Here is a 25,669-nt window from a genome sequence, read left to right on the forward strand (position 1 = left end):
TATAACAGATGGATAAGTCCTAACTTTTTCCAGAGACTAGTTTTATAATCCGATTGCTAAAACTATTTTAATTCTACCAAAATCTTATTGATTGGGTTTTCTGTGTTGTTTCAAGCACTTAGAGACATTCCCTGCAGTTTCACAAAAAGCATTGTTATTTTAAAGGCAACTTATCCCTCCCAATTTTTGTCCCTGGCAAAGAGTGTTCAATGGGAAGAATGTTAAGGGTGGGGAGTAGTAAGATAACACAGGAAGAAACTCCCCACCCTCCTGTATTCACAACAGCCTGAAGATATGCTGCATCAAGAGCTCTGACCTAAATGGAAATTGTTATTATCCCTAATGTGACTAGGCATAAATGTCAGAGTGAAGGAATTATCAAACTCCGTCAAAAAGTAAAAAACAAAACAAAAAAAGGTTACAAATAAGTTTACACATTGGTTTCCAATTTAGACAGACTTTGGTCTGGGTTCTGCATTTAAAAAGCATACAGTAGATATTCCCAGTAACATCTGTGATCAGATTTGCCATGTATTACACCAGGGCTCCACAGCAATATGCTGCATCCAAATTTTATACTGGGATTTGTTCTGTTATAATTGTTATTATTAAAAGGGGGTTCCGTGGTTTAAACATTGAGGACTTATACCTAAGATAGGCCATTAATATCTGATCTGTGAGAGGTCTGACTCCTGGCACCCCCACAATCAACAGTTTGAATATGCCACAGCACGTAGGCTTTCCTAGGCCTGTGACTTCACATCCATGACCTATGTGTAGCTCAAGTGAATAGGATTGAGATTCAATATCAAGCACAGCCATTATACAATATACTGCAATGTGCTTGGTTTACTGTGAAGAGGCCGCAGCGCTCAGATACGTCAAACAGATGATCAGTGGAAATGTCGGGAGCCAACATCCATAATCAGATACTGATGGCCTATCGTGAGGTTAGGTCATTCATATTTAATTTCTGGAAAATCCTGTTAGCTGGTGGTGGTCATCTGGAATCCCATGTGTACATTCGGTTTCATGGGGGCAGATGCCTGTGTCTAAAAGCACACAGTGTAATTGGAATAAGCAGTTGATTATTCTGAACAAGTGGTCTAAAAATGACGCTTTAACAAGGCAGATGCCTGTCCATGTTTATGCACACACAGTGGTATTAGAATAAGCAGTGGCTTGTTTTGAACAAACAGTCCAAAACGTATGCCTTAAAGGCCTAATTGGATGTCCCCTGAGTTCGATCAAACTACTGTATAGACACTGCTTTTGACACACAAAAATATTTTTTGTGAACTTATAAATGGCAGAAAAATTGCAGCAGGATTTGGGGAAATAGCAAAAGACCCAATTGAACCTCCCACTAAAATAAGATTTTTTGTGTGAAATCAGAAACACTATCTCACAATGGTGTCTGTGCTTCAGAGCCAACATACAGCTAGATAGCCCAGCCAATATCCTCCCTCCTGATTGTTAGGCCCCTTTCAAACGAGCAAGTATGCCACGCGGGTTCAATGCGTGATGCGCCTGCACGGAATCCGGACCCATTCATTTCAATGGGGTTGTGTACATGAGCGTTGGTTTTCACGCATCACTTGTGCGTTGCGTGAAAATCACAGCATGTTCTATACTCTGCGATTTTCACGCAACGCTGACCCCATAGAAGTGAAGAAGGTTGGTTGTAAGCATTCAGATTTTATTACGTGCGTGCAAAACGCATTAAATCACATTGCACCCGCACGATAAAAACTGAAAGTGATCGCAAACAAAACTGAATGGACTTGCTTGCGAAATCGCGCCGTTTTTACTGAACGCATCTAGACCTAATCCGGACATGCTCATCTGCAAGGGTCCTTAGGCTGACTGCAAAGCATTGTGGGCAAGCCCTCTGGCCGGAGACCTGCCTGGGGTCATGTGATAGTCTGTCTTCATACTTCCTGCCCTGCTTCCCTCACTAGTGTACTGAAGTTCAAAAGTAAAATGATGGGCGCTGACAGGCACGATTTGTCTGAATCGAACCACCAAAACTTCATATTAGTTTGGAAGAAGAATTTTTGTGAAACTTGTGACAAATGCGATTAATTTAGAATTGACATTAATTCACTCATCTCTAATAGTAACCTACGGTGTAGTTCAATAGTACCTAACATTGCATCTGCACCCGGCCCTGAAAAGTACATTTTTGTTGTTGTTGTGGAACAGACACGCTGCCCTACTTTAAGAAACATTTACATTATTTATCCTGTAGAAAAAAAATTACCTATCCAGGCTTTCATTTTTATGAGATAAAAAAATGATGTTCATTATTTGTGCATATGAATTACCTGCATACAATTAATTCTACTGTTTAGACTTTGTCTTTATAGCTGGGAGTGGTATCTTTCTCTTTGCTTTTTTCTGTGTGTTCTTCTTATATATGCAGAGCTAGGTTACCTGCCAGTAAGATGTAATCTGATATACTTATTTGTTGGGCATCCTACACACATATCACTAGCTTACAAAAGATGGGAGGGATACGCCTAATCTTCTGACTCCTCTAGCCCTGAAGTGGAGAGATAAGTGTACTGAACGTAAACCAATTCAGTTTAGTCATTTATAAATTCAATTTGGAGACATCTCAATCAACTCTGAATAATGATGACATTATTCTTTATTGTGCATTCTTTAACATTTGCTTTATTTTATTTTTGTGTTTTCTTACTTGTATAGTAAACTCCAGCAAAAAATTGTGTTGGTATTCTTAGTATTTATTGTAATGTGGCAAAGTAACACTTTGTGTGACGTTTCGGCTAAATAGAGTTTGTGGTCAAGGCTCCGGGGGGAGTGTAGAACGAAGGAGGAGAAACTGGACACGGTAGGACCTAAGTTGGCTAGTGGTGTGCCTTTAGCCATGTAACGCGGGTAGCCAAAAAAGGGGGCTAAACCCAGGGAGTCTGAGCTAAGAGTGAGACTGAAAATGAGGGAGGGTAGGGTGGGGCACCTGCGCGATGCCGACACCTGGGGGAGGCCGTGCGGCCGGCTAAATACCCTATGCCCCTCCCACAAATGCAGGCTGGGAATCCAGCCTGCCATACTTATCAAACAAAAGCAGCTCTGGAGGAAGGAATGTATAGCATGCCACTGCATGCAATGGATATGAGCGCTCATATCCATCAGAAACGTTGAGTTTTGTTTGGCTGTTAACCCTTGCTTTATTAGTAGAAAAAAAATGATTAAAATGGAAAATCTGCCCATTCTGAAATTTCAACTCCATTTTTCATTAATTCTTGTGGAACACCTGTAACAAGGGGCCGGTGACTCGCACTTCCTTCGCAGCACCGCCGGCACCCTGTGCAAGGAGAGTGACAGGGACGTAGCCTGCATCCTCGTCTCCATGACAGCAAGCGAGCTGCAGGAGAGCCGAGCGCCGATAATAATGATCTGTGCCTGAGTTTGGCTGCTGTGAGCCACGTGACGCCAGCCACGTCATGTGACTCACCAGCCAGGAACCTGCTGGCCACAGGTTGCCTGTGAATAAGGTATTTTCATTTACCAAGTTCTCTGTATTGGTTTGCATTGTACCTTGACCTCGGCTGTTTCCTTGACCTCGCTTCTGCTGTTTCCTCTGAATTGATGTGACCTCCTGGCATTCGGACCTCGGCTTGTGTTTGGTGTGATTTGGTTATTCCTCTGTACTGACGTGACCTCCTGGTACTGACCTCGGCTTGTTTTGACCTTGCTTTCTCTTTTATTTGTATCTTTCGTCCTGTATTTTGACAGCTGCTTATATTTGCATTGTTTGTGTATTTACCCCTCCGTGCCTGTCGGTCACTTTGTTTATTATTTTCTCCAGTTTCATTGTTCCCTATGAGGCCCAGCACATACTCAGTTTAGGGAACATCGTCCAGTTGTACACCGTCGCCTAGGTCGGACCGTGCAAGTAGGCAGGGACAGAGGTGTGGGTTGAGCTCGAGGCTGTGCACTCTCTCCCCTTCCTTGACAACACCTAAAGGGTTAACAAAGTTTGTAAAATCAGTTTTGAATACTTTGAGGGGTGTAGTTTCTAAAATGGGGCCATTTATGGGTGGTTTCTATTATGTAAGCCCCACAAAGTGACTGCTGACCTGAATTGGTCCATTAAAATAGTTTTTGGGAAATTCTTACAAATTTTAAGATTTGCTTCTAAACTTCTAAGCCTTCTAACGTCCCAAAAAAAGAAAATGTAATTTGCAAAATGATCCAAACATGAAGTAGACATATGGGAAATGTAAAGTAATAACTATTGTAGGAGGTATCACTATCTGTTTTAAAAGCAGAGAAATATGAATTTTGAAAATTGCAAATTTTTCTAAATTTTGGGTCAATTTGGTATTTTTTATAAATAAAAATGAAATATTTTGACTCAAATTTACCACTGTCATGAAGTACAATATGTGACGAGAAAACAATCTCAGAATGGCTAGGGTAAGTAAAAGCGTTTTAAAGTTATCACTACATAAAGTGACAGATGTCAAATTTGCAAAAAAAAATGGCCTGGTCCTTAAAGGGACACTGACAGGCCCAAAAAGCATATTTAGGTATATATATGACAGTACAGGACACAACTGCCGTTTGAAGCGCCGCCCAGCTAATCAATATTCACTTCGCCGGGCGGCTACTAGTGTCCCCGGCCATCTTCAGCGCATGCGCCCGGCACCCTCACTGGCCAGGATCGCATCGCGCCTGCGCACAGTCTGATTCCCAGAGGCCGATGCAGCATCTGCTTAACGCGCATGCGCCGGGCACAGCAGCGCTTCAGAGTAGCCACCCAGCGAAGTGAATATTGATTAGCTGGGCGGCGCTTCAAACGGCAGTTGTGGCGAGGCTGGCTGGGCGCAAGTTGAGATGAAACACCGCCCTTGGGCAGATTGAACACGATGAAAGAAGGTTATAAAACGTATTTTTACTGTATTTATAAGGTGGACAGGGGGGATACTTAGATGATTCTAATACACTTCATATGACCTGTACTGTCATATATATACCTAAATATGCTTTTTGGGCCTGTCAGTGTCCCTTTAAGGTGAAAAATAGTAGGGTCCTTAAGGGGTTAAAGGCTCTTTCACACCTGGGTTATTTATTTCCGTTCCGCAGATTTGGCACATAACTGACACATAGAGCCAAACAGATTCCATTGACTATAATGGGATCTCTTTAGTTTGCGATTGAAAGAACGCTTTTTTTTTTACTGGGCAAAAAAAGTTCTTTCTTCAATGTTTTTGACATAAATCTGTGGGGCATGCGCCGAATAGAGTCTCCAGTTCAGATGTGAAATGCCCTATGCAAGACCACCTCTAAGGGCTCTTTCACCGGAACGTTTCCCTTGCAGAATCACGCCGTGTGTGACGGATGGATTGTGCAGTCTAGACTACAGATGCGCACGGCATTAGGGCTCGTTCACACGTGAACGTGTGCTGCCGTTGCCGTATTGCGGACCTGCATTACACGGCCACTGTTCCGTGTGCATTCCGCATCACGGATGTGGACCCATTCACTTGAATGGGTCTGCAAATCCGGAGATGCGGAACGGAAGCACGGAATGGAACACTACGGAAGCACTACAGAGTGCTTCCTGGAGTTCCGTTCCGTGCCTCCGCACCGCAAAAAGATTTAAGTGAATGGGTCCACAATTCCCATGCAGCTGCCCCACAGACAGCATTTTGCGGTCCACTGCATGGGCAAGGGCTTCACACGTTCGAGTGAACGAGCCCTTATTGTGATTGATAATGCCGTGCTCTTCTGCCTGACCTTTCTGTAACGGAACTAAACTGACAGCTTTGTCAGTATGATCCATTACAGAAAGGTCAGACAGAGACACACATTATCGATCACGATAAGGCCTCATGCACACGACCGTCTGTATTTTGCGGTCCTCAAATAATGAATCCGCAAAACAATACTATCCTTGTCCGTAATATGGACAATAATAAGACATGTTCTATTTTTTTGTGGAATGGAAATACGGACAAGCGGAAACAGAACGCACACGGAGTAACTTAATTTTTTTTTGCGGACCCATTGAAATGAATGGTTCCATATACAGTCCACAAAAAAAAAAAAAGAAACGGAACGTATGCGGAAAGAATATACGTTTGTGTGCATGAGGCCTAATGCTGTGTGCTTCTGTACTCCAGACCGCTCGATCCCTCTCTCACACAAAGGACACACTCGTGTGAAAGAGCCCTAAAACAAGGATGCCCAACCTGCGGCCCTCCAGCTGTTGCAAAACTGCAACTCCCAGCATCCGCAGACAGCCTACAGCTATCAGCCTACAGCAGGGAATGTTGGGAGTTGTAGTTCTACAACAGCTGGAGGGCCGCAGGTTGAGCATCCCTGCCTTAGGCCTCATGCACACGACCGTTGTGTGCATCCGTGGCCGTTGTGCCGTTTTCCGTTTTTTTTCACGGACCCATTGACTTTCAATGGGTCCGTGGAAAAATCGGAAAATGCACCGTTTGGCAGCCGCATCCGTGATCCGTGTTTCCTGGCCGTGAAAAAAATATGACCTGTCCTATTTTTTTCACGGCCAACGGTTCACGGACCCATTCAAGAAAAATCACGGATGCACACAAGATTGTCATCCGTGTCCGTGATCCGTGTCCGTGATCCGTGTCCGTTTTTTCCTATCATTTCAATGGCAAACTTGACTTAGATTTTTTTTTCATTTTTCATGTCCGTGGATCCTCCAATAAACAAGGAAGACCCACGGACGAAAAAACGGTCACGGATCACGGACCTACGGACCCCGTTTTTGCGGACCTTAAAAAAAAACGGTCGTGTGCATGAGGCCTTAAAATGTCTTTTTTTTTTCTAAGCTGAACAAGCCCAATTTCTTAAGTGTCTCGTTATAAGGCCTTATGCACACGACCGTATTTTGTTTCCGTGTCCGTTCTGTTTTTTTGAGGATATGATGCGGACCCATTAATTTCAACGGGTCCGCAAAAAATGTGGACCCATGCCCGTGCATGTCCTATTTTTTTCTAGTTTGCGGACAAGGATAGGCATTATTACAATGGATCCGCAAAAAAAAGGATGCCATATGGAACGTCATCCATTTTGCGGATACGTAATTTGCGGACCGCAAAACACATACGGTCGTGTGCATGTAGCCTTAGGCCTCATGCACACAACCGTTGTGTCCCGTGTCTGTTGTTCCGTTTTCCGTGACATTGACTTTCAATGGGTCCGTGGAAAACTTGGCTAATGCACCGTTTGTCATCCGTGTCCGTGATCCGTGTTTCCAGTCCGTGAAAAAAAATATGACCTGTCCTATTTTTTTCACGGACAACGATTCGCGAACCCATTCAAGTCAATGGGTCCGTGAAAAAACACGGAGGCACACAAGATTGTCATCCGCGTCCATGTTTTGCCTATCATTTGCATGGCAAACTTGACTTAGATATTTTTTTACTTTCCTTAATGTCTGGTGATCCTCCAAAAATAAAGGAAGACACACGGAAACAAAAACGGAAACGGATCACGGAACAACGGAACCCCGTTTTGTGGACCGAGAAAAACATAAGGCCTAAGAGAGACCTTCCATTCCATTTAATAATTTGGTTGTGTTTTCCAGCTTTCCCTAAGGCTACATGCACACGACCGTATGTGTTTTGTGGTCCGCAAAAAAAAAAAAAAAAATGGATGGCGCTCCGTATGGTATCTGTTTTTTTGGCGGATCCGTTTTTTTGCGGATCCATTGTAATAATGCCTATCCTTGTCCACAAACTAGAAAAAAATAGGACATGCACAATTTTTTTTGCAGAGCAACGGAACGGACATACAGACGTGGACAAAATTGTTGGTACCCTTTGGTCAATGAAAGAAAAAGTCACAATGGTCACAGAAATAACTTTAATCTGACAAAAGTAATAATAAATTAAAATTCTATAAATGTTAACCAATGAAAGTCAGACATTGTTTTTCAACCATGCTTCAACAGAATTATGTAAAAAAATAAACTCATGAAACAGGCATGGACAAAAATGATGGTACCCCTAACTTAATATTTTGTTGCGCAACCTTTTGAGGCAATCACTGCAATCAAACGCTTCCTGTAACTGTCAATGAGACATCTGCACCTCTCAGCAGGTATTTTGGCCCACTCCTCATGAGCAAACTGCTCCAGTTGTGTCCGGTTTGAAGGGTGCCTTTTCCAGACTGCATGTTTCAGCTCCTTCCAAAGATGCTCAATAGGATTGAGGTCAGGGCTCATAGAAGGCCACTTTAGAATAGTCCAATTTTTTCCTCTTAGCCATTCTTGGGTGTTTTTAGCGGTGTGTTTTGGGTCATTGTCCTGTTGCAAGACCCATGACCTGCGACTGAGACCAAGCTTTCTGACACTGGCTAGTACATTTCTCTCTAGAATTCCTTGATAGTCTTGAGATTTCATTGTACCCTGCACAGATTCAAGACACCCTGTGCCAGACGCAGCAAAGCAGCCCCAGAACATAACAGAGCCTCCTCCATGTTTCACAGTAGGGACAGTGTTCTTTTCTTGATATGCTTCATTTTTTCGTCTGTGAACATACAGCTGATGTGCCTTGGCAAAAACTTCGATTTTTGTCTCATCTGTCCACAGGACATTCTCCCAGAAGCTTTGTGGCTTGTCAACATGTAGTTTGGCATATTCCAGTCTTGCTTTTTTATGATTCGTTTTCAACAATGGTGTCCTCCTTGGTCGTCTCCCATGTAGTCCACTTTGGCTCAAACAACGACGGATGGTGCGATCTGACACTGATGTTCCTTGAGCATGAAGTTCACCTTGAATCTCTTTAGAAGTCTTTCTAGGCTCTTTTGTTACCATTCGGATTATCCGTCTCTTAGATTTGTCATCAATTTTCCTCCTGCGGCCACGTCCAGGGAGGTTGGCTACAGTCCCATGGATCTTAAACTTATGAATAATATGTGCAACTGTACTCACAGGAACATCTAGTTGCTTGGAGATGGTCTTATAGCCTTTACCTTTAACATGCTTGTCTATAATTTTCTTTCTGATCTCTTGAGACAGCTCTTTCCTTTGCTTCCTCTGGTCCATGTCGAGTGTGGTACACACCATATCACCAAACAACACAGTGATTACCTGGAGCCATATATATAGGCCCAATGGCTGATTACAAGGTTGTAGACACCTGTGATGCTAATTAGTGGACACACCTTGAATTAACATGTCCCTTTGGTCACATTATGTTCTGTGTTTTCTAGGGGTACCATCATTTTTGTCCATGCCTGTTTCATGAGTTTATTTTTTTACATAATTCTGTTGAAGCATGGTTGAAAAACAATGTCTGACTTTCATTGGTTAACATTTATAGAATTTTAATTTATTATTACTTTTGTCAGATTAAAGTTATTTCTGTGACCATTGTGACTTTTTCTTTCATTGACCAAAGGGTACCAACAATTTTGTCCACGTCTGTACTGATGCGGACAACACAAGGTGTGCTGTCCGCGTTTTTTTGCAGACCCATTGAAATGAATGGGTCCGCATCATATCCACAAAAACGGATCGGACACGGAAACAAAATACGGTCGTGTGCATGAGGCCTTATCCTGTGTTAAGATGTAACCTTACCAGGGATTTATGCAAGAATACACATTGTTCTTTTCCTTTGTTTACACTAATATATTAGGGGAAATCAATTAAACAGCAGCTTGCTAATCAGGGCCGTCTTTACCAAGGGGCAAAAGGGGCAGCTGCCCTGGGCCCAGTTGCTCCTGGGGGGCCCAAGGCAGCTGCCTTTTGAGCCCTGCTAGCTACTGCCCCGGGTGTCAGGCTGTCGGCTACACAGGCATCATGATCGTACTGTGTTAATGATCTTAATTCTAGGACCTTAATGAGTTTTGCTCTAGGACCTTAATGACATCATTACCATGTGACCAGTAACCTAGCAATTACTGGTCACATGGCTATGAGGTCATCACAGGTCCTGTGGAGTGTTGCAGAAGTTAACTGTGGAGCTTTTTTGTGTAAAGATTACATCAGAAAAAGGTGACAGGGGCTGTTATGTTAATATACTGTAAACTACTGTATAGTGGGGTGCTGTATATTGTGTGGTGGCCTGTATAGTGTGGGGGGGGGGGGGGGGGGGGGGGGGGGGAGTGCTATACTGCTGTACTGTATAGTGTGGGGGGCTGTATCGTGTATAGTTTGGGGTGCTGTATACAGTGAGGTGTTGTATACCGTGAGGTGCTGTATACTGTGGGCTGCTATACTGCTCTACTATATACTGTGGGGTACTGTATAGTGTGGGGTGCTATACTGCATACTGTGTGGTGCTGTATACTATAGGGTGCTATACTGCATACTGTGGGGTGCTGGGGTGCACTGTAACACTAGGGTGAGCCGAGCCCTGGTCTCCTTCCTGCAGAGCGGTGCCCACTTCTAGCCCAGAGCACTGATCCTGAGCCGCTGGAGTCTTCAGAACTGGAAGTATTTACAGTCATTCACTGAACTCTACCAGATGTGTGGATTTTTTGTGTGCCTGTTGTGGTGGAGGGCGTGATTGCTTGCTAGGGTGTGGGAAGGCGGGATCCAGGGGGCCCAAGTAAATTTTTTCCCAGGGTCCAATCAATATTAAAGACGGCCCTGTTGCTAATATATCCTTGGTATCCATACATACCTACTAAAATAGTTCCCTTTACAAGCAGGAATCATGATAAGAAAGCAGGAGCATGAACGTAAAATTTCCAGTTGCTGCACTATGAATGTGCCGTCAGAATGTGTGCTACACTAAATCACATCATTTACATGTATTCCCATTTTTATGCATTCAATGGATCAGTCTAATATCCCCTTGCTCTGGGAGTAGGTTTTCCCTGTTACATCACATACTGTATATTACATGCTTTACTGAAAACAAAATTTGATCCTGAAGAACACATATCTCCAATGTCTGTCCAGTACGTCGCACAGAATCCAGTAAACTACCAGACACATGGCGTATTCCCATAGCTACACTCCTTTGTCTGTAAACAGACATAGTACAAGAGGCCTTCCTGCTAATGAAATGCTAAGATCATTGTGGCCATAAAAGGACAGAGCTTCCCTTCCCGTCAGCTCTGACGTGCCTATTGCAAGCATCAGCAAATTCTCTTCCCAGCTTCTCTCCAAAACATGTGACGTACACAGCCCTGGGTGGGACACCCAAGACATTAACCCAACAGCTGCCTCAGGTAAATAAAAGGTGTGTACTGTCTGTCTTATCAATGATGTAAGCACAGACCTTGTGCTATTGTAGTCCTCTTCATTTCTAAGAATGAATTTAGCTAGATCTAGGAAAGAGCAGAAACATGCAAAAAAGCTACACTACACACTAAAGAAGCAGAGAAAGATACTGTATGTAGCAAATGTGCCAAGGGTTCAATTAAAAGGGTTTTCCGAGATCTTACACCTGATGACCTATACTCAGGATAGGTCAGCAGTATCTGATCTGTGGGGGCCGGGACCCCCGTGACAAATAGCTGTTTGAGAAGGCAGCGGCGCCTTTTCGCAGCTTACCAAGCACAGTGGATAGCGGCTGTGCTTGGTATCATAGCTCAGCCCCATTCACCTCAATGGGGCTCAGCTGCGCATAGGCCATGTGACCGATTAACGCGTCGTCACTCGGCTTAGGCTATTTTCACACTGGCGTTTTGGCTTTCTGTTTATGAGATCCGTTCAGGGCTCTCACAAGCGGTCCAAAATTGATCAGATTTGCCCTAATGCATTCTGAATGGAAAAGGATCCGCTCGGAATGCATCAGTTTGCCTCCGTTCCGTCTCCTTTCCGGTTTGGAGGCGGACACCAAAATGCTGCTTGCAAAAACGGATCCGTTCTGAAACACAATGTAAGTCAATGGGGATGGATCCGTTTTCACTGACACAAATTGGCACAAAAGAAAAACGGATCCGTCCTTTATTGACTTTCAATGGTGTTCAAGACGGATCCGTCTTGGCAATGTTACAGATAAGGCCTCTTTCACACGGGCGTTGCGGGAAAATGTGCGGGTGCGTTGCGGGAACACACGCGATTTTTCCGCGCGAGTGCAAAACATTGTAATGCATTTTGCACTTACGTGAAAAAAAAAAACAAAAAAAAAAAAGTTCACAGAAGTTCGGGCTTGGGATCGATGTTCTGTAGATTGTATTATTTTCCCTTATAACATGGTTATAAGAGAAAATAATAGCATTCTGAATACAGAATGCGTAGTAAAATAGCGCTGGAGGGGGTTAAAAAAAATAAATAAATTTTTTAACTCACCTTAATCCACTTGATCGCGAAGCCCGACATGTCCTTCTGTCTTCATCTTAGCTGTGTGCAGGAACAGGACCTGTGGTCACATCACTCCAGTCATCACATGATCCATCACATGATCTTTTACTATGGTGATGGATCATGTGATGACCAGAGTGACATCACCACAGGTCCTGTTCCTGCACACAGCTAAGATGAAGACAGAAGGAGATGCCGGGCTTCGCGATCAAGTGGAGTTACATTTTTATTTATTTTTTTAACCCCTCCAGTGCCATTTTACTATGCATTCTCTATTCAGAATGCTATTTTCCCTTATAACCATGTTATAAGGGAAAATAATAATGATCGGGTCTCCATCCCTATCATCTCCTAGCAACCGTGCGTGAAAATCGCACCGCATCCGCACTTGCTTGCGGATGCTTGCGATTTTCACGCAACCCTATTCATTTCTATGGGGCCTGCGTTACGTGAAAAAATGCAGAATATAGAGCATGCTGTGCGTTGCGTGAAAATCGCAAGTGATGCGTGAAAATCACTGCTCATGTGAACAGCCCCATAGAAATGAATGGGTCAGTATTCAGTGCGGGTGCAATGCGTTCAACTCACGCATCGCATGGAATACTCGTCCGTGTGAAAGGGGCCTAATACAAACGGATCCGTTCTGAACGGATGCAAACGTTTGTATTATCTGAATGGATCAGTCTGTGCAGATCCATGACGGATCCGCACCAAACGCAAGTGTGAAAGTAGCCTTAAGGCTGGGTTCACACCTGAGCATTTTACAGCGCGTTCCTACGCGCTGTAAAACGCGCAACAGGCAAGAACCAATGATTCCCAATGGGAATGGTTCTCATTTGAGCGTTTTACAGCGCGTACGATCGCGCTGTAAAACGCCCGACGCCCCAAGAAGTACATGAGCTTCTTTGGGGCGTCTTGTCGCGCGTTCCCGTACATAGACTTCAGCGGGAACTCGCGACAATGGGCGTTCGCTTGTCTCTGTATGCGCGATTGCAAACGCCCGTACAATCGTGCATACAGAGCGCTCCATCGCGAACGCTCAGGTCTGAACCCAGCGTAAGGAAAGCAGCAAGAAGGCTGTGGCACTGCTGTGAGCGCCGCTACATTTTCAAACTGTTGATCGGTAGGGGTCCCCAGTGTTAGACCCCCACCAGATACGGATGACCTATCCAGAGGATAGGTCATCAGTATTAACATTTCGGAAAACCCCTTTATTATTATGGCCACCATCGAGATGTGCTGCAAAATTTGGATTATAATTTGTTGAGGCAAGCTACTTCTTAATTGGTCCCCTAATATATTAGTGTATTTTCACTAAAGGTAAAAAAATAAATCCCTTGTAAGGCCGCATGTTTAATATGGGATTCAGTTTTAGGCTTCATATACTGTAAAGGATGTAGGAGAACGAGACACAGTTCAGAGACAAGCAACCAGAATATTAAATGAGATGAAAGGACTTTCTTATAATGAAATGCTTAAAAAAAAAATGTGGCTTGTTTAGCTTAGGGGGAGAAAAAAATAAATAAAAAATAAATAAAAGACGCCTTTAATTTAAGGCATGTTCATATCCGTGTTTCCGTTCAGGGCATCCATCACAGATTTCAGCAAAAACACCAGAGAGAAAAATCCTGCATTTTTAAAACATTCTCCCAGACAGAAATCCTTCCACACAGTCTGTGCTCGTTAAATGGTGGTGGATCACAAATACAGAATATGGGCTCATGCACACGACTGTATGGATATTTCATTAGCATAAAAATTGAGAGAACTGTAGGTTCACACAAAGTAACATGTACTGGTATGTATGTTGCATGCACAGAAAGATAAATGAAAAAAATAAATAAATGTACAAATAGCACAAGGCCAACTAGCCCACCCAAAAACCTGGGATGGCCGCATAAGGTATGCACATAGCCATTGAACTGTACAATACAGACAGGCAAGTGTGCCAAGTGCAGGTGGTAATAGAGATATAGAAAGAAATGTAACAACTAACTGAGCAAAACAACAAAACATGTATTACCCATGATATGCTGGACCCAGAGCGCGTGACCAAAAGCTGCACCTCGACGTACGTTTCACCTGGAGAGGCTTCGTCAGGGGGTAAAGTAACAAACTGAGTTTGTCCTTAAATGGTGTGGTCCACAGCTGGCAGATTAGCGCATCCACCCAGTGTTGCAGGGATGACATCATAAAGACACACCACCCAACCTACAGAGCAAGGCGAGCCACACCTACCGCGTCACATGACCAGGAGGAGGGAGGGAGCCGCATCTGACATCACGCAGCCACACCTCCCCGCCCCGGGTCCGATAACATAACACGCACATTGGCCGACCCTGAGACAGGTATAGGAGCGTCACTACAATGCCAGACAGACAGAGCACCAGAGCAATGCGCATATGCCCGGTGGAGACAATGTATAGAGGACCGTGGAAAGATATCCACATATGAAGGTATGTATGTATGTTGCATGCACAGAAAGATAAATGAAAAAAATAAATAAATGTACAAATAGCACAAGGCCAACTAGCCCACCCAAAAACCTGGGATGGCCGCATAAGGTATGCACATAGCCATTGAACTGTACAATACAGACAGGCAAGTGTGCCAAGTGCAGGTGGTAATAGAGATATAGAAAGAAATGTAACAACTAACTGAGCAAAACAACAAAACATGTATTACCCATGATATGCTGGACCCAGAGCGCGTGACCAAAAGCTGCACCTCGACGTACGTTTCACCTGGAGAGGCTTCGTCAGGGGGTAAAGTAACAAACTGAGTTTGTCCTTAAATGGTGTGGTCCACAGCTGGCAGATGATTAGCGCATCCACCCAGTGTTGCAGGGATGACATCATAAAGACACACCACCCAACCTACAGAGCAAGGCGAGCCACACCTACCGCGTCACATGACCAGGAGGAGGGAGGGAGCCGCATCTGACATCACGCAGCCACACCTCCCCGCCCCGGGTCCGATAACATAACACGCACATTGGCCGACCCTGAGACAGGTATAGGAGCGTCACTACAATGCCAGACAGACAGAGCACCAGAGCAATGCGCATATGCCCGGTGGAGACAATGTATAGAGGACCGTGGAAAGATATCCACATATGAAGGACATTGTATGGGGGGCACAAAGATCAAAATTGCCAATAGTCAGCTCAATCGTACAGCATATCAGGGTAATATATACAGGCAGAGCAGCATACAGTTGTGTTCAAAATTATTCAACCCCCAATGCTGTAAAGGGTTTTAGGGAATTTAGTGTACATTTGTAATTGTGTTCAGAATGAAATCTTACAAGGACTTTTTAAAGAACCAAATGCAACTAAAATGACATCAATTGTTTTTGTAATACAGTATTAAATGTTTTTTTTGTGATTTCTTCATTGACAATTATTCAACCCCTTAAAGACTACCACTCTTAAGAACAGAGGTTCATTCAAGTGTTTTCGATCAGGTATTGAAAACACCTGTGGATGTCAAGGAGCAGCAATCAAGCATGATAGGCAGATTTAAAAGGACTGTGATACTCAGCTCCTTCTAGACATTTACTGGTGTGTTTACAAACATGGTGAAGTCAAGAGAAGAGGTGATTTCTCTTCACAGGAAGGGCAATGGCTATAAGATGATTGCAAAGATGTTAAACATACCAAGAGACACCATAGGAAGCATCATTCGCAAATTCAAGGCAAAGGGCACTGTTGAAACGCTACCTGGTCGTGGCAGAAAGAAGTTGCTGACTTAGACTGCGACCTGAAGCGCAAAGTGGAGACAAGTCCCCGTGTGACTGCTGAGGAACTGAAAAAAGATTTGTCAGATGTGGGTACTGAAGTTTCAGCTCAGACAATAAGGCGCACACTGCGTAATGAAGGCCTCCATGCCCGAACTCCCAGGCCCCCCCCTTGCTGTCTCCAAAGAATAAGAAGAGTCGACTGCAGTATGCCAAAAGTCATGTGGACAAACCACAAAAGTTTTGGGATAGTGTTCTGTGGACTGATGAAACAAAATTAGAACTGTTTGGGCCCATGGATCAACGCTATGTTTGGAGGAGGAAGAACAAGGCCTATGAAGAAAAGAACACCTTGCCTACTGTGAAGCATGGCGGGGGGTCAAACATGCTTTGGGGCTGTTTTGCTTCTACAGGTACAGGGAATCTTCAGCGTGTGCAAGGTACCATGAATTCTCTTCAGTACCAGGAGATATTGGATGAAAATGTGATGCAGTCCGTCACAAACCTGAGGCTTGGGAGACGTTGGACCTTTCAACAGGACAATGATCCCAAGCATACCTCCAAGTCCACTAGAGCATGGTTGCAGATTAAAGGCTGGAACATTTTGAAGTGGCCATCGCAGTCACCAGACTTAAATCCGATTGAGAACCTCTGGTGGGACTTAAAGAAAGCAGTTGCAGCGCGCAAGCCTAAGAATGTGACTGAACTGGAGGCCTTTGCCCATGAAGAATGGGCGAAGATACCCGTAGATCGCTGCAAGACACTTGTGTCAAGCTATGCTTCACGTTTAAAAGCTGTTATAACTAGAAAAGGATGTTGTACTAAGTACTAAGATTGAATGTCACTTGGGGGTTGAATAAAACTGATAATGATGTGAGCACAGAAAAGACATTTGTGGTTATTTCATTATAAATGTTATGTTATATTTGTCTGACTTACAAGTGCCTCTTTGATTTAATTGTAAACAAGGTGACTGAAATGATCAAAATCAATGTCAAACTGGCCAAAACACTCAATTTCAGTGGGGGTTGAATAATTTTGAACACAACTGTAGTATAGAGCCCCCTATAGCCTTCACCATTAGCGATATATGCACAACCCCATAAAGAAAACACATTCTATATTGCTATAACACAAAAAAAAACTGTATTGTGTAATATTGTAACTTTACAAAAATGGACCCATGGATCCATAAATCAAAAATGGTAATAGAAACCTATGCCATCAGTAAGAACACGACCCTAGACCAAAAAAAGTGATGAATACAAAAACTATATATACACATATAATCAAGCAGCAGTGAACATGTAATATTATAATAATCACAATATTTGCTAAAGTGAATACACTGAAAAATAAATACCCCTCAAAACTAAGAAATAGGGATATGAATGCTGATGCATCAAAGGAAGGGGAATCCCCCCCCCCCATATAAGTTATAAGATATGATGTTCATAAAAATTATTATGAACTCATAAAGTGTACTGTGCAGTGAAGCCCTGAGCAGAGTAGCCTCAGAGCCAAAACAAATACTACCCATACATTCAAGCTTAAAGTCACCCACTAATCTGGCCGCACGGATCAACCCATACAGAAAATAAAATACAGGACACAACAATGTTTTGGAGTGAATATTCTGATGTTGGTAGACAGTTAGTATCTGTTGTTACATAGGGCATATTCTATTCTGCATCATGACACAAAGAAAGGACCACACCATTGCAGCAATCAAGTATACTGTGAGAATACAAATAACATCAATGAATACATGATAAAAACAATAAACACATAATAATATAAAAAGCCCAATTTATAGAAAGGACCTGAAGCTAGCCGTCTCATTGAGACCTTTAGGCCCCTTTCAAACGGGCGTTGCGGGAAAATGTGCGGGTGCGTTACGGGAACACCCGCAATTTTTCTGCGCGAGTGCAAAACATTGTAATGCGTTTTGCACTCGCGTGAAAAAAATTGTGCATGTTCTGTAGATTGTATTAGTTTCCCTTATAACATGGTTATAAGGGAAAATTATAGCATTCTGAATACATAGTCAAATAGCGCTGGAGGGGTTAAAAAAAAAAAAATATTTAACTCACCTTAGTCCACTTGTTTCCGTAGCCCGGCATCTCCTTCTGTCTCCTTTGCTGAACAGGACCTGGGGTGAGCATTAATTACATGAACAGGACCTGTGATGACGTCACTCCGGTCATCACATGTTCCATCACATGATCTTTTACCATGGTGATGGATCATGTGATGGAACATGTGATGACCGGAGTGACGTCATCACAGGTCCTGTTCATGTAATTAATGCTCACCCCAGGTTCTGTTCAGCAAAGGAGACAGAAGGAGATGCCGGGCTACGCGAACAAGTGGACTAAGGTGAGTTAATAATTTTAAAAAATTTTTAACCCCTCCAGCGCTATTTGACTATGCATTCTGCATTCAGAATGCTATTATTTTCCCTTATAACTTGTTTGCGGATGCTTGCGATTTTCACGCAACCCCATTCACTTCTACGGGGCCTGTGTTGCGTGGATTATCGCACAAAGAGGAGCATGCTGCGATCACCGCTCATGTGAACGGCCCCATAGAAATGAATGGGTCGGTATTGAGTGCGGGTGCAATGCGTTCAACTCATATCACATCCGAGCGGAATACTTGCCCATGTGAAAGGGGCCTTAGGGATCTCACTCTTAAGCAACACAATCCACTTGGTGTCCAGCTGCAAAAGGAGTTTCTTGATATCCCCTCCACGGAAGCCCAAAGACACCCTATCAATACCCATACATTGTAGCCCACAAGGGTCCCCCCATGGTGATCCCTAAAATGTAGGGCTATGGGTTGGAACTGGCTCCCCTCCTCCTGTGTAGTAGTGGCTGCCTGCAGGATTTTGCTTGCATGTTCAAAAATCCTAACACGCAACTCCCTGGTGGTCATCCCAACATACAGGAGCTTATAAGGGCAGGTGATGAGATAAATCACAGAGGCATTGGTATTCACGTCTGGCCTCGGAGTCCCCAAATGTAGAAGACCGGATCATATACCTACACGCCTGACAATTATTACACGGATAGGAGCCCCACTTTGGCCCTTTGCTGCCAAAAATGTAAGATGGCGAAGGGGATACATAGTGGCTGCTGGTAAGCAAATCACCTAGATTTTTTGAGCGTCGCCATGTCACCTGGGGATAATCCTGAAGAGTTGCCCGCAGGTCACTATCAGAGAGCAGTATTGGCCAGTGTTTTGTTAGTATTTCGCGTATTTTGTGCCACTGCATGTTGAAAGGGGTAATAAAACGGCAACCAGTATTGTCAATTTTAGATCTACTACTAGTTAGGAGGGAGTCCCCATTTGCAGATTTGGCCCATGTATAGCCCTTCTTGATGTCAGCCTGATTATAGGCCCTATTATGGAACCTCCTAGACAGCTCCCCAGATTGTGTCTCGAATTTTTGATCGCTGGAACAAACTCGTCGGAGGCACATAAATTGCCCGACCGGAATGGCCCTCACTGTCTGTGGGTAGTGTGCAGATTTCGCATGTAGCAAGGTGTTGGTGGAGGTGGGCTTTCTGAATAGGTCCGTAGAGACCCAGCCGTCCCTCTCCCTACAAATGAGAATGTCCAAAAATTCCATCCTATCTTGGCTATAATACCATGTGAGCCTAATATTAAGCATGTTGTTATTAAGTTGCTGGAGGAACCCTGCCAGATGAAAAGAACATCGTCGATATACCGCGACAACGAGACCAGAGAGCCGTAATCTCTCTTTTCCACAGTCCAAGGAACAGGTTAGCATAGGAGGGCGCACAAGTCACCCCCATCGCTGTTCCCCGGAGCTGCAGGAAGAGGCGGTCCTTAAATATGAAATAGTTATGTCTCAAAATAAAGTCCAGAAGCTCCGTTACAAATGCAATAATATCTAGATCTAAATCTGCCATACGTAAAAAGTATCGGCAGGCTCTGATCCGTGGTCGTGGCATATCGACGTGTAAAGGGCCTCAACATCACACGTGACCAGCCACATGTCCCCCTCCAGCGACACCCCATTAAGTTTCTGCAATACATCAGAGGTGTCTCTAACATAGGACGGCAGGGTGGCTGGCACTGATGGCACTCTAGCTGATGGTACACATTTTTAGTGGAGAAGACATAATCTACATCACAATCCATCAGCATCACTGACTGAGGCACACGGCCACATAAATTCCATTGGTATACCGGTGTTCCGGAATTTTCTGCTACCCGGAATATTTTGCTGCCCACGTCACTTCCGGTAGTGACGTGGGAGGAGTGTCACTCACCTCGGCTCCTCATTGGCTCTGCCAGGGGTTTGGTGGCGCAGGCGCGGAGGATTCACCCGTAGCGAGAACGCGCCGAAGGTAGCAGAAAAATCCGGGCCACTGCGCATGCGCGAAAAAGACGGCCGAACGTAGCAGAAAATTCTGGAACGCCGGTATACCAATGGAATTTATGTGGCTGTGTGCCTCAGTCAGTGATGCTGATGGATTGTGATGTAGATTATGTCTTCTCCTCTAAAAATGTGTACCATCAGCTAGAGTGCCATCAGTGCCAGCCATAGTTCCCCTATATCAGTGCCAGCCATAGTGCCCCCTATATCAGTGCCAGCCATAGTGCCCCCATATCAGTGCCAGCCAAAGTGCCCCCATATCAGTGCCAGCCATAGTGCCCCCATATCAGTGCCAGCCATAGTGCCCCCATATCAGTGCCAGCTCTATTGCCCTATATCAGTGTCAGCTCTATTGCCCTATATCAGTGCCACCCATAGTGCCCCATATCAGTGCCACCCATAGTGCCCCATATCAGTGCCACCCATAGTGCCCCATATCAGTGCCACCCATAGTGCCCCATATCAGTGCCACCCATAGTGCCCCATATCAGTGCCAGCCATAGTGCCCCCATATCAGTGCCAGCCATAGTGCCCCCATATCAGTGCCAGCCATAGTGCCCCCATATCAGTGCCAGCCATAGTGCCCCCATATCAGTGCCAGCCATAGTGCCCCCATATCAGTGCCAGCCATAGTGCCCCCATATCAGTGCCAGCCATAGTGCCCCCATATCAGTGCCAGCCATAGTGCCCCCATATCAGTGCCAGCCATAGTGCCCCCATATCAGTGCCAGCCATAGTGCCCCCATATCAGTGCCAGCTCTAGTGCCCCCATATCAGTGTCAACTCTATTGCCCTATATCAGTGCCACCCATAGTGCCCCATATCAGTGTCAGCCATAGTGCCCCATATCAGTGCCAGCTCTATATCAGTGTCAGCCATAGTGCCCCCATATCAGTGTCAGCCATAGTGCCAGCTCTATATCAGTGTCAGCCATAGCGCCCCATATCAGTGTCAGCCATAGCGCCCCCATATCAGTGTCAGCCATAGCGCCCCCATATCAGTGTCAGCCATAGCGCCCCCATATCAGTGTCAGCCATAGCGCCCCCATATCAGTGCCAGCCATAGCGCCCCCATATCAGTGCCAGCCATAGCGCCCCCATATCAGTGCCAGCCATAGCGCCCCCATATCAGTGCCAGCCATAGCGCCCCCATATCAGTGCCAGCCATAGCGCCCCCATATCAGTGCCAGCCATAGCGCCCCCATATCAGTGCCACCATAGCGCCCCCATATCAGTGCCAGCCATAGCGCCCCCATATCAGTGCCAGCCATAGCGCCCCCATATCAGTGCCAGCCATAGCGCCCCCATATCAGTGCCAGCCATAGCGCCCCCATATCAGTGCCAGCCATAGCGCCCCCATATCAGTGCCAGCCATAGCGCCCCCATATCAGTGCCAGCCATAGCGCCCCCATATCAGTGCCAGCCATAGCGCCCCCATATCAGTGCCAGCCATAGCGCCCCCATATCAGTGCCAGCCATAGCGCCCCCATATCAGTGCCAGCCATAGCGCCCCCATATCAGTGCAGCCATAGCGCCCCCATATCAGTGCCAGCCATAGCGCCCCCATATCAGTGCCAGCTCTATATCAGTGTCAGCCATAGTGCCCCATATCAGTGTCAGCCATAGTGCCCCATATCAGTGTCACCCATAGTGCCCCCATATCAGTGCCAGCCATAGTGCCCCATATCAGTGTCAACTCTATTGCCCTATATCAGTGCCACCCATAGTGCCCCATATCAGTGTCAGCCATAGTGCCCCCATATCAGTGTCAGCCATAGTGCCCCCATATCAGTGTCAGCCATAGCGCCCCATATCAGTGTCAGCCATAGCGCCCCATATCAGTGTCAGCCATAGCGCCCCCATATCAGTGTCAGCCATAGCGCCCCCATATCAGTGTCAGCCATAGCGCCCCCATATCAGTGCCAGCCATAGCGCCCCCATATCAGTGCCAGCCATAGCGCCCCCATATCAGTGCCAGCCATAGCGCCCCCATATCAGTGCCAGCCATAGCGCCCCCATATCAGTGCCAGCCATAGCGCCCCCATATCAGTGCCAGCCATAGCGCCCCCATATCAGTGCCAGCCATAGCGCCCCCATATCAGTGCCAGCCATAGCGCCCCCATATCAGTGCCAGCCATAGCGCCCCCATATCAGTGCCAGCCATAGCGCCCCCATATCAGTGCCAGCCATAGCGCCCCCATATCAGTGCCAGCCATAGCGCCCCCATATCAGTGCCAGCCATAGCGCCCCCATATCAGTGCCAGCCATAGCGCCCCCATATCAGTGCCAGCCATAGTGCCCCATATCAGTGCCAGCTCTATATCAGTGTCAGCCATAGTGCCCCATATCAGTGTCACCCATAGTGCCCCCATATCAGTGCCAGCCATAGTGCCCCATATCAGTGTCAACTCTATTGCCCTATATCAGTGCCACCCATAGTGCCCCATATCAGTGTCAGCCATAGTGCCCATATCAGTGTCAGCCATAGTGCCCCATATCAGTGTCAGCCATAGTGCCCCATATCAGTGTCAGCCATAGTGCCCCCATATCAGTGTCAGCCATAGTGCCCCCATATCAGTGTCAGCCATAGTGCCCCCATATCAGTGTCAGCCATAGTGCCCCCATATCAGTGTCAGCCATAGTGCCCCCTCTATATCAGTGTCAGCCATAGTGCCCCCTCTATATCAGTGTCAGCCATAGTGCCAGCTCTATATCAGTGTCAGCCATAGTGCCAGCTCTATATCAGTGTCAGCTCTATATCAGTGTCAGCCATAGTGCCAGCTCTATATCAGTGTCAGCCATAGTGCCAGCTCTATATCAGTGTCAGCCATAGTGCCAGCTCTATATCAGTGTCAGCCATAGTGCCAGCTCTATATCAGTGTCAGCCATAGTGCCAGCTCTATATCAGTGTCAGCCATAGTGCCAGCTCTATATCAGTGTCAGCCATAGCGCCCCCATATCAGTGTCAGCCATAGCGCCCCCATATCAGTGTCAGCCATAGCGCCCCCATATCAGTGTCAGCCATAGCGCCCCCATATCAGTGTCAGCCATAGCGCCCCCATATCAGTGTCAGCCATAGCGCCCCCATATCAGTGTCAGCCATAGCGCCCCCATATCAGTGTCAGCCATAGCGCCCCCATATCAGTGTCAGCCATAGCGCCCCCATATCAGTGTCAGCCATAGCGCCCCCATATCAGTGTCAGCCATAGCGCCCCCATATCAGTGTCAGCCATAGCGCCCCCATATCAGTGTCAGCCATAGCGCCCCCATATCAGTGTCAGCCATAGCGCCCCCATATCAGTGTCAGCCATAGCGCCCCCATATCAGTGTCAGCCATAGCGCCCCCATATCAGTGTCAGCCATAGCGCCCCCATATCAGTGTCAGCCATAGCGCCCCCATATCAGTGTCAGCCATAGCGCCCCCATATCAGTGTCAGCCATAGCGCCCCCATATCAGTGTCAGCCATAGCGCCCCCATATCAGTGTCAGCCATAGCGCCCCCATATCAGTGTCAGCCATAGCGCCCCCATATCAGTGTCAGCCATAGCGCCCCATATCAGTGTCAGCCATAGCGCCCCCATATCAGTGTCAGCCATAGCGCCCCCATATCAGTGTCAGCCATAGCGCCCCCATATCAGTGTCAGCCATAGCGCCCCCATATCAGTGTCAGCCATAGCGCCCCCATATCAGTGTCAGCCATAGCGCCCCCATATCAGTGTCAGCCATAGCGCCCCCATATCAGTGTCCAGCCATAGCGCCCCCATATCAGTGCCAGCCATAGCGCCCCCATATCAGTGCCAGCCATAGCGCCCCCATATCAGTGTCAGCCATAGCGCCCCCATATCAGTGTCAGCCATAGCGCCCCATATCAGTGTCAGCCATAGCGCCCCCATATCAGTGTCAGCCATAGCGCCCCCATATCAGTGTCAGCCATAGCGCCCCCATATCAGTGTCAGCCATAGCGCCCCCATATCAGTGTCAGCCATAGCGCCCCCATATCAGTGTCAGCCATAGCGCCCCCATATCAGTGTCAGCCATAGCGCCCCCATATCAGTGTCAGCCATAGCGCCCCCATATCAGTGTCAGCCATAGCGCCCCCATATCAGTGTCAGCCATAGTGCCCCCATATCAGTGTCAGCCATAGTGCCCCCATATCAGTGTCAGCCATAGTGCCCCCATATCAGTGTCAGCCATAGTGCCCCATACGCCTAGAGTAGTTCAAATCTTATTGGTCCTGGGCGCAGGCGCAGTAGGAGCCGAAGGTAGCAGAAAGTTCCGGCTTCGTGCATGCGCAGTAGACCGGAATCTTCTGCTACCTTCTGCTTGCTAAACAAGACTGCTCGGCGCAGGCGCAGTAGGAGCCGAAGGTAGCAGAAAATTCCGGCCCACTGCGCACGCGCGAAGCCGGAATTTTCTGCTACGTTCGGCCATCTTTTTCGCGCATGCGCAGTGGCCCGGAATTTTCTGCTACCTTCGGCGCGTTCACGCTACTTGGGAATCCTCCGCGCCTGCGCCACCAGCCCCCCGGCAGAGCCAATGAGGAGCCGAGGTGAGTGACACCTCCCACGTCACTACCGGAAGTGACGTGGGTAGCAAAATTTTCCGGGTAGCAGAAAATTCCGGAACACCGGCCCTGAGACAGCCAGGTATAGGAGCCTCACTACAATGCTAGCCAGACAATGATTGAGAAGTACACACCTTCAATCATTTCACACGATGAACTAGAGTTTGTTTGTTCATAGGGTGATCTGTGGCAGATTATTGGGAATGAGTGTTCATAGGAACGTTCATTCCTGATAATCGGCCCAAATATTTAAGTTCACCAGAGAATTTAGTAGGAAGAGATCAATACGAGTCCCCTATTTCTCACTGAACACCTTATCAAAACCTTATATCCCAGTACAAAAGGATTGGGCATTGAAATTCAATGTGGCCAATCCTTGTCTTCAGAAGCACCCTATACACATTAAGTTGTCATCTTGTGCTGCTGAAAGCAGACTAATGTGTTAAGTTCTCTTAACGGGTCAATTCCTTTAAGGCTTCTAAAGTCTCATCCACACAATGGTGAATAACTGATTTTATTTATTTTATGCACTTATATAGCACTACTATATATCACAGCACTTTACAGACATTAGCATCCAACTGTCCTCAATGGGGTTCACAATCTATGTTCCCTATCAGCAGGCTCGGACTGGCCCACAGGGGTACAGGTGAATCCTCCAGTGGGCCCCTGAGCAAGATGGGCCCCTA

Source organism: Bufo gargarizans, chromosome 3, assembly GCF_014858855.1.
Source record: "Bufo gargarizans isolate SCDJY-AF-19 chromosome 3, ASM1485885v1, whole genome shotgun sequence".
Lineage (NCBI taxonomy): Eukaryota > Metazoa > Chordata > Amphibia > Anura > Bufonidae > Bufo > Bufo gargarizans.